Source organism: Lepidochelys kempii, chromosome 3 (genome assembly GCF_965140285.1).
Source record: "Lepidochelys kempii isolate rLepKem1 chromosome 3, rLepKem1.hap1, whole genome shotgun sequence".
In the NCBI taxonomy this organism is placed as follows: domain Eukaryota; kingdom Metazoa; phylum Chordata; order Testudines; family Cheloniidae; genus Lepidochelys; species Lepidochelys kempii.
Genome location: NC_136382.1, coordinates 184559572 through 184575676, shown reverse-complemented (window position 1 = coordinate 184575676; position 16105 = coordinate 184559572). Strand labels below are relative to the sequence as shown.

The 16105-nt window shown below is 45.0% G+C and overlaps 1 protein-coding gene across 6 annotated transcripts in view; it reads left to right on the top strand.

Annotated features, from left to right (window-relative positions):
* Nucleotides 1-2051: 2051 nt before the first annotated feature.
* The window catches only part of STON1 (stonin 1), a 93392-nt gene continuing 79338 nt past the window's right edge, over nucleotides 2052-16105 (top strand). For 4 of the 6 annotated variants that reach the window (XR_012158277.2, XM_073339230.2, XM_073339231.2 and 1 more), the window contains exon 1: nucleotides 2052-2249. The gene's annotated coding sequence lies outside the window, so the exon portion shown is untranslated. The other 2 variants (XM_073339234.1, XM_073339235.1) reach the window with 1 other exon arrangement.

The following is a 16105-nucleotide window of genomic DNA, read 5'->3' as shown; positions in this document are numbered from 1 at the left end:
TCTAGTGAAAGACGTACCAAACCCCATAATCCCCAGGTGTGATATTATTGATTAAAATATGACCACGTATATCATTGTTGCTACCACTGCTATACAATTGCAACAAATTGTTGCAAGGTATGTCATGCAAGGTGTCAATGGAAAAGTTATCATTTGCTGAATATGATTATTAGTGTGCATGTATCATTTTCATATCTAAAGTTATGAATATTGACTATATACCTGTATTTCAAATGTGTTTGCTCCTGGGTAACACTCACAAGGTAGTTTACATCCACTCTAGTCAGCATGTTGTGAATGGACTATTCAAGTTGATGACACATCAACAAACACAATGGGCCATGGAAGAAGCTTATCCCCACCTAACGGACTTTCCTGTGGATGTTGCAGTCAGAATATGGGGAATGGCTCCTGCTATGACTCACTGAAGCATGCAAGGGCATGTGACCAGCTCAGGTGACACTGGACTCCATCTTGTGCCTGTACTTTTCCACTGACTGAACTGAGAGCACACCCACCATATGACAGAAAGTATAAAAGGCCCTGGAAACATCTCCATTTTGCCTCTTTCCTTCTCTAATCCCTGGACTATGGATTTATGGAAACATTCTAATCAAGGAACTGAGGTCCTTCCAATCATTCGGAAGCAACCATAGACTTAATGAGCCAGCAGTTTATGCCATCACTGCTTCAAGCTTGATCCACAAACTTTGCAATTATTGTATGTATTTGATTCCTTTAACCAATTTTAACTCTCACCTCTCTTTTTTCTTATAAATAAACCTTTAGATATTAGATACTAAAGGATTGGCAACAGTGTGATTATTGTGTAAGATCCGAGTTATATATTGACCTGGGTATGTGGCTGGTCCTCTGGGATCAGAAGAACACTTTAGTTGATGAAATTGGTTTTAAATAACCACTCATCATTAAGTCTAGTGTCCGGGAGGTGAAACCAGGTCTGGGATACCTAAGGAGACTGCATTTCTGATTTCTTGACAACCAGTGTGATGAGACAGAAGTTTACTTTTGTTCCTGGTTTGGTATATCTTATGGAAGAATAACCACCAGTTTTGGGTAGCAGTTTTTCCTGAATCTGGTATTCTCAGTGGTTGACCCACTGAGGCGTGGTCACACCAGATTACAGTCACTCTATTTAGGGAGGGAAGATTAGAGCTCCCTGACCCTTCAGGCTGCCATCGATCCCCAGTCCCATCAAAGAGTCTGGGGAACAGGGTCTTATTCTGGTCATCCCATCAGCTTCTGTTGCTCTCAGGAGTCAGGAATCCTGGGAAGCTACCATCTTGTTCCAAGCTCAGAAACAGCAGCAGATCTGCTGTTGTGTTCCTGAAAAACACCCTCTTCGAGGGCAGGGCAAAAAAATCACATACCTAAAGGCATCCCAGAACAAAGAGTAAGAGTGATGTCATCATGAAAGTGACAGAAAGTGAAAATAATCAACAAACCAATGAAAGTGAATACACAAAGTGCTTTCAAAAGAACAAAGTAAAGTGAAAAAAGTCTTTTTTGGCTAACTTCTCTGTTACACCAATAGTAGGTGTTACTTGGTATGGTAGAAATAAAAAATTGTCAGAAAATACGATTTTCAAGTGGATGCTGTTTTGATCTATTTTACAGAGAGGGGATATTAATCATTACACCAATTTAGTCTATAAAACCTGCAATAACCTCTTTAACTTCCATCAGAATATTAGCCAGAGATGGGCCGAACAGACCTTGACATAGTCTCACCTGAACAGCAGCACTGTTTTAGTACTTTACTGAAGTCCTAAGATTGTAGGGACCTAGCAGAGTAGCTGACAGGGGGCGCAAAAGGGGCAGCGCTCTAAAGGCAGCTGGGTACAAGCCAGTACTGGCGGCCACTTTTTACCAGTACGCTGTACCAGCCTGTATCGGCTTACTTTACCTCCTGAGCAAATTAAATGTGTAAAAACGCTGCGTGCCTATGATCATTGCGTCTTCTTCCGTAGGCTGGCTCCATCTTAGACGCTCAGATTCCCCGGCTGCGATCCAGGCTCCGAGCTTGGCCTATAGCCCGGCCTGTGGGGCTGCAGCCGCGGCGCCTAGGGCCCTCCCTGCATCAGGGCTGAGAGCAGAGGAAGCTCCGGCCTCCTGCATTGTGCGCCGGCCCCCACTCCCTCCTCCTCCGCCAGTCTAGAGCGTGTCCTCCCGGGCGGTGGCCGACGTTAGCTAAGGCTGCGATCCCGGGCGCCGCGCAGTGCACACGGGTAAGGGGGTCCCGGCGCAACAGAGGCAGCAACGCCCCGCCGGGCAGGGGGTACTGACTCCGGCCTGAGGCAGGGAGCAGCTGTCCGGCATGGGGTCCGACTGCAGCCGGAGCGGGCAGGGGGAGATGGGAGCCGTCAGTCCCCTTGCGAGTTTGGGCTGTTCGCCCCCTGGGGCACTCGGGAGACCTCCGGCGTGAGTTACTTTGTGCCGTGGCCAGCAGGGCTGGGGAGAGACTGCGGCCAGGGCTGAGCTGCTGTGCGCGGCAGCTGAGCTGATCACTGCCGGGCCCGGGCCCGGGCCCTGGCCCTGGGCCACCCTTCCTGCGTGGGCTTCCCACTGGACTCCACGCCCTTTGCCAGGGTGGGAAGGAGGCGGTGGGGCTCGGGCGGGAGCTGGAGCTTTAGGACCCTAGGAGTGGGAAAGGTCCCCTCCGCTGCTGGCTCGGACTAGTTGATTATGATTAGGCTTCTTGCGTTCGCTGAATAATTGCAGGCTAGTCAGGCAAGTCGTGTGCTTCTGTTCACAAAGTTGAAAATTGTCATTTGCAGCAAGTTGAACTTCATGCAAAGTGCAAACTCTCGCAGCAGCTGTTGAGAAGTGTAGTGTAGCTTGTGTACTAACAGGAACAGCACTAACTACTATCCTCCTCCCTGGTTGTGTGGAAAATGCCAGACAGTTTCTTTCTGAATGCTGCTGTTCCCAAAGTCAGAGCTCAGGGGCGCCATTTCGGATTTTGGTTGGAGGGAGAGGGCAACTTTAACCGTGATTCCAAGGCCTCCTTAGGCATCTGACAACTCTAGGTTTTTTTTTTTTTTTGCAGATAACTTAGAAATTACCTTAGAGAAGCACTGTATCTAATTCTTATATAAAAAGGGGGGTTACCTGATAAGAGCACTGTATCTAATTCCTATATAAAAAAGAGGATTTAATGAATATTAGACCCACTCAGGTCTAATACTAACACATGTTCTCACATCTTGTGTCAAGTCACTTAAGTAACACTGATTAGGTTTAAATGTTTTAGGTATATTCTTTGTTACTAACTCTTGAATATAACAATTGAAGCAAAATTGAAACAGAAAAATCTAGATTAGTTTCTATCACTTTTTTGCAGTTCAACAAATTTGGAATAGATCATTTAACTTTGGAAACATCTTACTAGGGCAAGTCCCCCATGAGTTTATACTGCACCTGCCTGGGGCTCTAGAGGTGTCACCTTATGACAAATAACAGACTAGAAACTAACCTTAAACAGGAGTGAAACTGACACTTTCAAGTCACTTTCACAGTATTGCCAATCCCAAATGTTCAAAAATCATGAATCAGGCTCACCAGAATCATGAGATTGGTTTTAAAATCGTGAGATTATGTGAAAATAACAGATTTGGAGTTCTTTTTATTTGCCTTCTACTTTTTGAGCCTTTAAGGTGCACTGGAGTCACATTTTGAAACTTTCTCCACAGCCACTGTGGAGGACTAGAAACTTCATTTTTTTTTAAGAATGAAGGCTGAAATCATCACATATCCACTTGACTCCAGGAGCTGGGGCTTTACAATTATCATGAGACTCATGACAAAATCATGAGAGTTGGAAACGCTGCTTTTACTTCTGTTTAAAAGCTAGTTTCTTTCCAGAAGCCTCTTAAACACAACACTACAGGGGGTTGCAGCTCTCACAGGAGAATATTTAAAACCAAACACCAAGAACATTTTATATTTTAAAGCTGAGAAAAAAACTGAGACTTCTGAGGTATATCAGGGCCACTGCAGGCTGGAAAAGAAAATAAACAGGCAGAGGAGATCTGGGGAGCTCTTCCTTTAGAAGGAAAGTTGGAGGGTCAAATCTTCTAGTCCTTAATCAACTAAAACTTGTGTTGCTATCAGTGCCTCCACTCAGATGTAAACATCACAGTGAACATGTGATAACATGTGTGGTCAATAACTATACACGCCATACTTAAATATCTGAGCCTCTTTTACAGGCTAAACTTCCATATCCTTAATCACCAGCCCTTTCTTACCTTAATCACCCTGTCTCTGTTTGTAAACACAATACTGACTCCCTGCCTCAGGGGCATCTCTCCTCTGCAGAACTTACATTTCACACTAAGGACTTGTCTACCCTGGCACTTTACAGCACTGCAACTTTCTCGCTTATGGGGGTGAAAAAACACCCCCCTGAGTGCAGCAAGTTTCAGTGCTGTAAAGCATCAGTGTAGACAGTGCACCAGCGCAGGGAGCCACGCCCCTCGTGGAGGTGTTTTTTTAGAGCGCTGGGAGAGCTCTGCCACGACTACACAAGCCACATTAAAGTGCTGCCACGGCAGCGCTTTAACATGGCCAGTGTAGGCTAGCTCTAATGCTGTACTGTAGTTAAGAGCTCCACCTGGGAGCTCGCATACCTTCTGTATGAAACTCGGGGGAGGGGGTTCTGCCTTTCCCTGTCCCCCCTCATTGATGCCCTTGGCAGAGCTTTCTGCCTGTCCCGTCTTTACATTTGCCAAAGGATGTCACTCTTAAACCTCTCCTATTTTAAATGATGGTGAACTTAATTGTGGTCCAAAGTTTAAAATATGTTAACCAGTTGCTTATCTGCCATATTGCTAGCTCTGGCATAAATTTTCCAAATTCTTTATTTTTGTGCTGTTTTATAAGAACTACACCAGAGTGCCAAACTTGTGGGGAACAAACAAATACTGCAGTTTATGTGAGGCCAGCTTCTGGACTTCAAATTAAAAATTCCAGGGCCAAATTTTCTGCTGGGATAACTCCACTGAAGTCAGTGGAGTTACATCAGCAGGGAATTTGTCTTCCACTGTTCAAGGAGGCTGCTTCCTGGAGAATATTATGAAAGCAAAGTAATGTGGGAGCCTAGACTTCCCACTAACATACTTGGAGAATGATTGATCAAATTCCTTGGTTTCTTTCTTGCCTGTTCAGTATTCACTAAATGTTTAACTTTTTTCAGCTTGCCTTGAGAGAAACAAGGTTTAGCACAGTAGTGTTCGTGCTACTGGCTGTAGTTAAAATTGTCAACATTTTCCATTATTAGTGAAATTTTCACAGTGGCTAAAATGTAGCCAGTAGTTCTGGCATGAGGGTTTATTTAGTTTAGTTTTAAAAACCTTATTTTTAAGAGATTTTGTTCTACCACTTTTATTACAGAAAGGTAAAGAAAAAAGTCCTGATTACATTCAGTGCCAAGCATCTTCAACTCCTGTGGAAGTCAATGAGACTTTGGGTGCTGAGCACCTTGCAGAATCAGGTCCAGAGAGTTAGTTTTACTGGTTTAAGGTGGAATGCTCATTTTGCTTATGTATGTATGCTTAAGATGGGATATTCTTTCTGCTTATGTATGTATATATAGTGTTCTGATATTTGTGGGAAATAAAAGACTAGTTTCCTAAACTTGTTGGAAAAAATATTAGATACAATCTTTCAAATATGAATGCCTAGAATTAAATTCCTAAGTCTATATTTAGACACTGAGTAAGTGGCGTTATCGTCCCTTTGTTGGAAAACTGATGGTGGCTTGCTCTTCCAACAAACAGGAGATAGTAAGATTCTGAAGGTCAAAGGCTGCTGGAAACTTGTTTCATTGCTACAAACAACAGCTCCGTTTACTTTTAGCCCTATTAAGCCTGCTAGTATTGAACCTTGGAGCTCTGCTTAGGCCTTGTCTACACTGCCACTTTAACTTGTATTGCTCGGGGGTGAAAAAACACCCCCCCGAGCAATACAAGTTTCAGCGCTGTAAAGTGGTAGTGTAGACAGTGCACCAGTGCTGGAAGCTGTGCTCCCAGAGCTGGTAGCTACTCCCCTTGTGGGGGTGGTTTTTTTATGGGTTTATTTTTTTTTTATGGTGCCGCGAGTACACAGCCATGTTAAAGCGCTGCCGCAGCAGCACTCTGCTTTAACGTTGGTAGTGAAGACATATCTTACATCAGAGGAAACTAAGGGAAAGAGCCTTCTTTCCCCATCTGGAGGCTGAGCCTCTTATAAAATTATTACAATTTAAGGGAGGGAAAAAGTAGGTTTTTGGATAAGAATAAACTTTTGATTGTCTACAGCATTGAAAGTATGTATACAGCAACAAAACATTTTGTGACCTTCATGTGACAACATAAAATCAAACTACTTCTTTGAATATTTGCATGAATACCCTGATGGAAATGAGCACTTAATATTATACTGTATAAATAGCTGTGGTTGAGAGCATAAAAATAGTTTGGCCATCATAGAGTATGGCCAGAAGTTACACTGGAGCAATATTAGGATTATAAATCAAGCCAACAGGAAATTCCAAGTTAAGGCAGATATTCTGCCCTTAATTAACATACACATATGAACTCCCCTCCCCTTCCCGCCCCCAATAACAAGAACACAGAATTTCTGTGACTCTGAGTTTTTTGGCTTGTTGCAATCTTAATGGACTGAACTTTCAGGCAGGCCTGCCGAAATCTAGGCTTCTAAATCCGTATTTAGACATTGAACTTGCAGCCCGTATGAATATAAGCCTAGTGGCAGACTTACTTAATTAAGCAAGTTAAAGAGCAAAACTCCACAATGAACTTCCCCTTGCTTCATATAGTTGAGAAATGAGATTTTATTGCTCCAAATAATTCTTTCTACTTCAATAGTATTTTCTATTTAGGGGTTTCAAAGCACTTCAAGGGTATAAGAGCAACACTATCAGTCACCCACAGTTTTTAAAGTTTTCTTGATAGGTATAAATATCACTCTCCCTACCGCCTTTAAGCCAGTCAGTGCAGCAAACATGTATCTTAAAAACATACACATCTCCACCCCAACTAAAACAGCAAATTATACATCTGGATGTGAATCCAAATTAGGCTCTTCCAGGGACCAGTTTTGATAGTTACTGACAGTGCACTCATCAAAAATTTGGTCTGAGTGAAGGCTATGAAGAAGCCATTGTCAGTAAATGTAAAAATATTGTGCTATACATTTATCTAATTAAACATATAACAATATAATTGTGCAGATTTCCTCTCACACTGGTATACCCTGTGATAACTGTTTTAAAGGCTTTAAGGAAGGCACTTGTGGTGTTCCTGTGTAGTTTAGGAGAGAGCATTGATCTGTTGAAAATATTAATTATAGCCCACATACAATGCTTTTCACACTGAAAGAGCTGCACAAACATGAAATAGTGTATTAGCCAGTAAAAATATATTAGCACTTTACATTTTCCTCTTGGCTGCTAAAATGTGGCATAGTTTGAAATGCTGGTTCAAAAACTGACTATTGTATAGCATGAGAAAGTAGCATATTACATTACTACAGGAACACTGTCCAGTTCAGAGCCATATTATAAATAGTTTTCTTACCTTTGTTATTAATAACAGCTTGCTGTAGATTATTAAAGATGGAAGCATTTAAAAACATCCTTTTCGTCATTTATTCTGTTTGTAACCTTTTGCACATCACTCAGCTTGGACAGTACAAATACCAGCTGAAAGGCCAGTTTTATAGTTGTTGTCCCCCCCTCCCCCTCCACAATTATCAATTACTGGTTCTCATGCACTACACTGGTGTTTAAGTGTTTGGGTCCTTAATATTCTTCTAGAACAGGGGTGGGCAAACTTTTTGGCCTGAGGGCTGCATCTGGGTGTGGAAATCGTATGCAGGGCCATAAATGTAGGGCTGGGGTAAGGGGTTGGGGTGTGTGAGGGAGTGTGAGGTGTGGGATGGGTGTGGTGTGCAGGAAGGGGCTCAGGGAAGGGGGTTGGGGTGCAGGGTGCAGCAGGGGGTTAGGGTGCAGGATGGGGTGTGGAGTGTGGGAGGGGGCTCAGGGCAGGAGTTGGGTTGCAGGAGGGGTGCGGCAGAGGGCTCAAGGCAGGGGGTTAGGGGACTCAGGGCAGGGGGTTGTGGTGCAGGCTGCAGGAGGAGTTTGGAGTGCGGATCCGACCTGGCTCCACTTACGTCGAGCGGCTCCAGGGTGGCAGCAACGTGCAGTGGGGCTAAGGCAGGCTCCCTGCCTGCCCTGGTCCCGCGCCACTCCTGGAAGTGGCCAGCATGTCCGGCAGTGGCTCCTTGGCGCGGGGTGGGGCAGGCGACTCTGCTGTGCACTGCCCTCACCTGCGGGTACCACCCCCGAAGCTCCCATTGGCCGCAGTTCCCTGTTCCCGGCCAATGGAAGCTGCGGGGGGCAGTGCCAGCAGAGGAGGGCAGCATAGGGAGCCCTCTGCCCCCCTTCCCCAGGGGCCACAGGGATGTGGTGCCGGCCACTTCTGGGAGCGGCGCGGGGCCAGGGCAGGCAGGGAGCCTGCCTTAGTCCCGCTGCACTGGGGTCTGGCAATCCCGTGGGCCGGATTGAAGGCCCTAGTTTGCCTTCCCTCTTCTAGAAGAATGTTTAATTGTAAAGACAATGGAATGGCTGATATGGGACTTGATTAATAAAGAATTAAAGGAGGGTAATAAAATTAATGCCAGTCAACATAGGTTTATGGAAAACTCAGCTGATATATTTTTTATATATATATATTATATTTATATATATATATATTTGTGATATTACAAGTTTGGTAGATAAAGGTAATAGTGTTGATGAAATATACTTATATTTATGTAAGACATTTGAATTGGGACTGCATGACTTCTTGATTAAAAAATTAGATATAAAATTAACATGGCACACATTACATGGATTAAAAGCTGGCTAATTGCTCGGTCTCAAAATGTAATTATAAATGGGGAATCATTATCCAATGGAAAAAACAACGAGGAGTCCTTGTGGCACCTTAGAGACTAACACATTTATTTGGGCATCAGCGTTTGTGGGCTAGAACTCACTGCATCTTATGCCCAAATAAATTTGTTAGTCTCTAAGGTGTCACAAGGACTCCTCATTGTTTTTGCTGATGCAGACTAACGCGGCTACCACTCTGAAATCCATTATCCAATGGGTGTGTTTTTGGAGGGGTCCTGCAGGGATAGGTTCTTGGCCCTAGGCCAGTGGTTCTCAAACTTTTTTTTTGCAGACCACTTGAAAATTGCTGAGGGTCTCGGCGGACCAGTTAATGATCTTTCCAAATGTTATTTGTACTATTAGCTAGCCATTGTAAAGTGCTTTGGATAAAAGCTCTCTATAAAAAGCATCCTTAATATAAATTAAAGTTTTTTTGTTCTACAAATAAAAGCACACAACTCATATTTTAATATCAGTAGTCTTGCCTTTCTAATGCAATGGATGTGCCCTCTCTCCCCACTGTGGCAGCCCCTGAGCTGGGGCTGGGAAGAAGGGGGGTCTCTTCCCTGCCATGGCAGCCCCCGGGCTGGGAAGAAGGGGGGTATCTCTCCTGCCACAGAGCTGAGGCTGGGAAGGAGGGCCAGCTCTCCCTGGCAGCCGCAGCCCTGGAGCTGGGGAAAGTTGCCTCTTTCTCTGGCTGCTGCAACCCTGCACGTCCCAAATTCCCCACTGCCCGCTCCCACCTACCCCCTATTCCTCCCGAGGCCACCACCTCACCTTACATGTATGTCTTCTCCAGGGTCCAAGCACCTAATTAGTGGAGCCACACCTGCGCAGCTCCACTAATTACGTAGGTGGCCCTTCATTCTCTTGTGCGTGGCTGCCCAGGCACGCACCTTAGAGGGAACTATCCGTGGACCACCTGAATGGAGCTTGTGGACCACAGTTTGAGAACCTCTGCCGTAGGCTATTTAACATTTTTATTAATGACCTGGAAGAAAACATAAAATCATCACTGTTAAAGTTTGCAGATGAGAAAAAATTAGGGGAGTGATAAGGATTGAAGAGGACAAGTAACTGATACAAAGCATTCTGGATTGCTTAGTAATCTGTGCATCAGCAAACAATATGCATTTTAATATGGCTAAATGTAAACATCCAGGAACAAGGAATGTAGGCCTTATTTAGAGGATGGGGCGCTGTATCCTGGGAAGTAATGGCTCTGAAAAAGATTTGGGGGTCACGGTGGATAAGCGGATGTACATAAGCTTGCAGTGTGACTGTTGCCAAAAGGGCTATCTTGAGTAGCAGTAGAGAGGTTATACTGCTGGTATACTGTATCCTGGTGCCCACAGCTTAAGAAGGATGTTGATAAATTGGAGAGAGTTCAGAGAAGAGTGATGAGAATGATTAAAGGATTAGAAAATATGCCTTATAGCGATAGACTGGGAGCTCAATCTATTTATCTTAACAAAGAGAAGGTTAAGGGGTGACTTGATTAGTCTATACCCATGGGGAACAAATGTTTAATAATGGGCTTTTCAGTCTAACAGAGAAAGGTATAACATGATCCCATGGCTGAAAGCTGAAGCTAGACAAAATCAGACTAGAAATAGGGTGTAAATTTTTAACAATAATTAACCTTTGGAATAACTTATCAAGGGTCATGGTGGATTCTCCATCACTGACAATTTTAAAATCAAGATTGGATGTTTTTCTAAAAGATATGCTCTGGGAATTAATTTGGAGAAGTTTTGTAGCCTGTATTATATAGGATGTCAGAGCTGATGATCACAGTGGTCCCTTAGAATCATAGAATATCAGGGTTGGAAGGGACCTCAGGAGGTCATCTAGTCCAACCCCCTGCTCAAAGCAGGACCAATCCCCAATTAAATCATCCCAGCCAGGGCTTTGTCAAGCCTGACCTTAAAAACTTCTAAGGAAGGAGATTCCACCACCTCCCTAGGTAATGCATTCCAGTGTTTCACCACCCTCCTAGTGAAAAAGTTTTTCCTACTATCCAACCTTAACCTCCCCCACTGCAACTTGAGATCATTACTCCTTGTTCTGTCATCTGCTACCACTGAGAACAGTCTAGAGCCATCCTCTTTGGAGCCCCCTTTCAGGTAGTTGAAAGCAGCTATCAAATCCCCCCTCATTCTTCTCTTCTGTAGACTAAACAGTCCCAGTTCCCTCAGCCTCTCCTCATAAGTCATGTGTTCCAGTCCCCTAATCATTTTTGTTGCCCTCCGCTGGACTCTTTCCAATTTTTCCACATCCTTCTTGTAGTGTGGGGCCCAAAACTGGACACAGTACTCCAGATGAGACCTCACCAATGTCGAATAGAGGGGAATGATCACATCCCTGAATCTGCTGGCAATGCCCCTACTTATACATTCCAAAATGCCATTGGCCTTCTTGGCAACAAGGGCACACTGCTGACTCATATCCAGCTTCTCGTCCACTGTAACCCCTAGGTCCTTTTCTGCAGAACTGCTGCCGAGCCATTCAGTCCCTAGTCTGTAGCGGTGCATTGGATTCTTCCGTCCTAAGTGCAGGACTCTGCACTTGTCCTTGTTGAACTTCATCAGATTTCTTTTGGCCAAATCCTCTAATTTGTGTAGATCTCTCTGTATCCTATCCCTACCCTCCAGCATATGTACTTCTCCTCCTTCTGGCCTTGGAATCTATAAAATAGTCTGTTGAGGTTAAAAACAAAAACAAAGAAGGCCCACATGACTAATTTTTACTGCTTGGTATTATAAAATTCTCCCACACCCTCTCAAAGAAACAACTAATTTTGTGGGCTAAACTATCTGCTAGTGTCCTTTTTAACAATAAGATGAACAGAGTCCTCTTATGGCAAAACTACATTCACAGTGGTAACGTTTTCTAAACTAAGTTTAAAATTAGTTCGTTAGGTTCAAAAGCATTACATTAGCTTAATGGCCTAAATAGAACAATATTGTAAATAAAAACAGCTTTTCTCTACAGGAAGAATGTTAAGAATGGCCATACTGGGTCAGACCAAAGGTCCATCTAGCCCAGTATCCTGTCTTCCGATAGTGGCCAAAGTGCATCGAGGTTCTTTAAAGTAAAGTAAAACATCACCTGGTGTCAACGAACAGTTCATGCAAAACTCTTCTCTGTCTATTGACTTCCTGAAATCTGGCCATAAAGTGTAAGTTTTGCAGTAACTATGGTAATGCTGAGGAGTAGTGTGTTTGAAAAGATGCAAACTAGGACTGATTAACTAAACTCAGTGAAAACTGTAGAATGAAAGCACTTTAAAGAATACTCAGAAATTCTTTTCCATGCTGAGAAGAATAGTAACTTCATCCTCATTATGTGTGCTTTTTCCCCCAGCTGTGTTTTTTAACTGAAGATTTTTATTTATAGAAAAAGGCAGATCCAGCGGAGAGGTGTATTGTATAAATGAGAGAAACATACATTTGTATGAAAAGGTGAATTAAAGACAATTTAGATGTTTTATTTGACTACATACTAAACAGAAGTAAAACAATGAGTCTTAGGCCAGGTCTACACTACGAGTTTAGGTCGAATTTAGCAGCGTTACCTCGATTTAACCCCGCACCTGTCCACATGACAAAGCCCTCTTTTTCGACTTAAAGGGCTCTTAAAATCGATTTCTTTACTGCACCCCTGACAAGAGGATTAGCACTGAAATCGGCCTTGCCGGGTCGAATTTGGGGTACTGTGGACGCAATTCAATGGTATTGGCCTCTGGGTGCTATCCCAGAGTGCTCCATTGTGACCACTCTGGACAGCGCTCTCAACTCAGATGCACTGGCCAGGTAGACAAGAAAAGGCCCGCGAACTTTTGAATCTCATTTCCTGTTTGGGCAGCGTGGTGAGCTCACCTGCACAGGTCACCATGCAGAGCCCATCAGCATAGGAAACCATGCAGTCCCAGAATCGCTGAAGAGCTCCAGCATGGACAGAACAGGAGGTACGGGATCTGATCGCTGTATGGGGAGAAGAATCCGTGCTGGCAAAACTCCATTCAAAAAGACAAAATGCCAAAATATTTGAAAAAATCTCCAGTGGCATGAAGGACAGAGGCTATAACAGGGACCCGCAGCAGTGCTGCTTGAAAATTAAGGAGCTCAGGGAAGTCTATCAAAAAACCAGAGAGGCAAGTGGCCACTCTGGTTCAGAGCCCCAGACATGCCGCTTCTATGATGAGCTGCATGCCATTCGAGGGGGTGCAGTCACCACTACCCCAACCCTGTGCTTTGACTCTGGCCAAGGAGTGGGAGGCAACATGGAAGCGGGTTTTGGGGGCGAGGAAGATGATAGCTCACAGCAAGGAAGCGGAGAAACCAGTCTCCCCAACAGCCAGGATCTGTTTATCACCCTGGACCTGGAGCCAGTACCCCCCGAACCCACCCAAGGTGGGCTCCCAGACCCTGAAGGCGGAGAAGGGACCTCTGGTAAGTGTACCTTTGTAAATATTATACATGGTTTAAAAACAAGCGTGTTTAATAATTAATTTGCCCTGGCATTCGCGGCCAGTACAGCTATTGGAAAAATCTGTTAACGTGTTTGGGGATGGAGTGGAAATCCTCCAGAATCATCTCCATAAAGCTCTCCTGGATGTAATTCCAAAGCCTTTGCAAAAGATTTCTGCGGAGGGCAGCCTTACTCTGTCCTCCATGGTAGGACACTTCACCACGCCAGGCCAGCAGCACATAGTCAGGAATCATTGCAGAACAAAGCATTGCAGAGTATGGTCCCGGTGTTTGCTGGCATTCAAACAACATCCATTCTTTATCTCTCTGTGTTACCCTCAGGAGAGTGATATCATTCAGGGTCACCTGGTTGAAATAGGGTGGTTTTAGTAAGCGGACGTTCAGAGGTGGCCGTTCCTACTGGGCTGTTTGCCTGTGGCTGAACAGAAATCTTCCCCGCTGTTAGCCACACGGTGGGGGGAGGGGTGAAGCCATTATCCCAGAGAATTGTGTGTGTGTGTGTGGGGTGTTAGATGGGTTTCTGCTGCACATTAACCCGGAAACCGCAACCCCTCCTTTTCAATTGCCAACCCATTTTAAATGGCCAACCCCACAGCCACTTCATATAGGAAATGAGGGCGCTGCTGTTTGAAACTATTCCCACATGTTATGAAGGTTAAAGAAGCCAAAAGACTGTGGCTTACCATGGCTGTCTGCAAGCCGAATTCTGCTACCAGGCCCTGCGTGTGTGATCTCTCACACCAAACCGGCATACCCTCAATAAGAAGCAAAGTGCAACCTTGTAATGAAAGCACATGTGCTATGAATGTTAACAGCAAGGTTTACCGTGAAAGAAAGGTTTACCATTGTTCTATAAAATGTGTCTTTTTAACTACCACTCTCCCTTTTTTTTCCCTCCACCAGCTGAATATGTTTCTCCTTCCCAGAGGCTAGCGAAGATTAGAAGGCGAAAAAAACGCACCCTCGATTAAATGTTCTCTGACTTCATGCTGTCCTCCCACACTGACAGAGCACAGCAAAATACTTGGAGGTAGACAATCTCAGAGTGCAGGAAAACACAATATGACCGCAAGGAGAGGTGGCAGGCTGAAGATAGTAGGTGGCATCAGCTTGCTGAAAGAAGGCAGGAGTCAGTGCTCAGGCTGCTGGAGGTTCAAACTAATGCTTGAACGCAGCGTACGGTTGAGCTGCAGGAAAGGCAGCAGGACCACAGACCGCCACTACAGCCCCTGTGTAACCAAGCACCCTCCTCCCCAAGTTCCATAGCCTCCTCACCCAGATGCCCAAGAACACGGTGGGGGTGCCTCCGGCCACCCAGCCACTCCACCCCAGGGGATTGCCGAAGCAACAGAAGGCTGGCATTCAATAAGTTTTAAAGTTTAAAGTGCTGTGTGGCCTTGTCCTTCCCTCCTCCACCACCCCACCCAGTGCTTCCCTGCTCCACCACCCCTCCCGGGCTACCTTGGCAGTTATCCCCCTGTTTGTGTGATGAATAAATAAAGAATGCATGAATGTGAAGCAACAATGACTTTATTGCCTCTGCAAGCGGTGATCGAAGTGAGAGGGGAGGGTGCTTAGCTTACAGGAAAGTAGAGTGAACCTGGGGTGGGGGGGGGGTGGAGGTTTCCATCAAGGAGTAACAAACAGAACTGTCACACGGTAGCCTGCCCAGTCATGAAACTGGTTTTCAAAGCTTCTCTGATGCGCACCATGCCCTCCTGTACTCTTCTAACCACCCTAGTGTCTGGCTGCGCGTAATCAATGGCCAGGCGATTTGCCGCAACTTCCCACCCCGCCATAAACGTCTCCCCCTTACTCTCACAGATATTGTGGAGCACACAGCAAGCAGTAATAACAATAGGAATATTGGTTTCGCTGAGGTCTAAGAGACTCAGTAAATTGCGCCAACGCGCTTTTAAATGCCCAAATGCACATTCTACCACCATTCTGTACTTGCTCAGCCTATAGTTGAACAGCTCCTGACTACTGTCCAGGCTGCCTGAGTATGGCTTTATGAGCCATGGCATTAAGGGGTAGGCTGAGTCCCCAATGATAACTATAGGCATTTCAACATCCCCAGTGGTTATTTTCTGGTCTGGAAAGTAAGTCCCTTGCTGTAGCTGTTGAAACAGACCAGAGTTCCTGAAGATGCGAGCGTCATGTATCTTTCCCGGCCATCCCACGTTGTTGATGGTGAAACGTCCCTAGTGATCCACCAGTGCTTGAAGCACCATTGAAAAGTACCCCTTTTGGTTTATGTACTCACTGCCTTGGTGCTCCGGTGCCAAGATAGGGATATGGGTTCCGTCTATGGCCCCACCACAGTTAGGGAATCCCATTGCAGCAAAGCCATCCACTATGACCTGCACATTTCCCAGAGTCACTTCCCTTGATAGCAGCAGCTCAGTGATTCCGTTGGCTATTTGCATCACAGCAGCCCCCACAGTAGATTTGCCCACTCCAAATTGATTCCCGACTGAGTGGTAGCTGTCTGGCATTGCAAGCTTCCAGAGGGCTATCATCACTCGCTTCTCAACTGTGAGGGCTGCTCTCATCTTGGTATTCTTGCACTTTAGGGCAGGGGAAAGCAAGTCACAAAGTTCCATGAAAGTGCCCTTATGCATGCGAAAGTTTCGCAGCCACTGGGAAT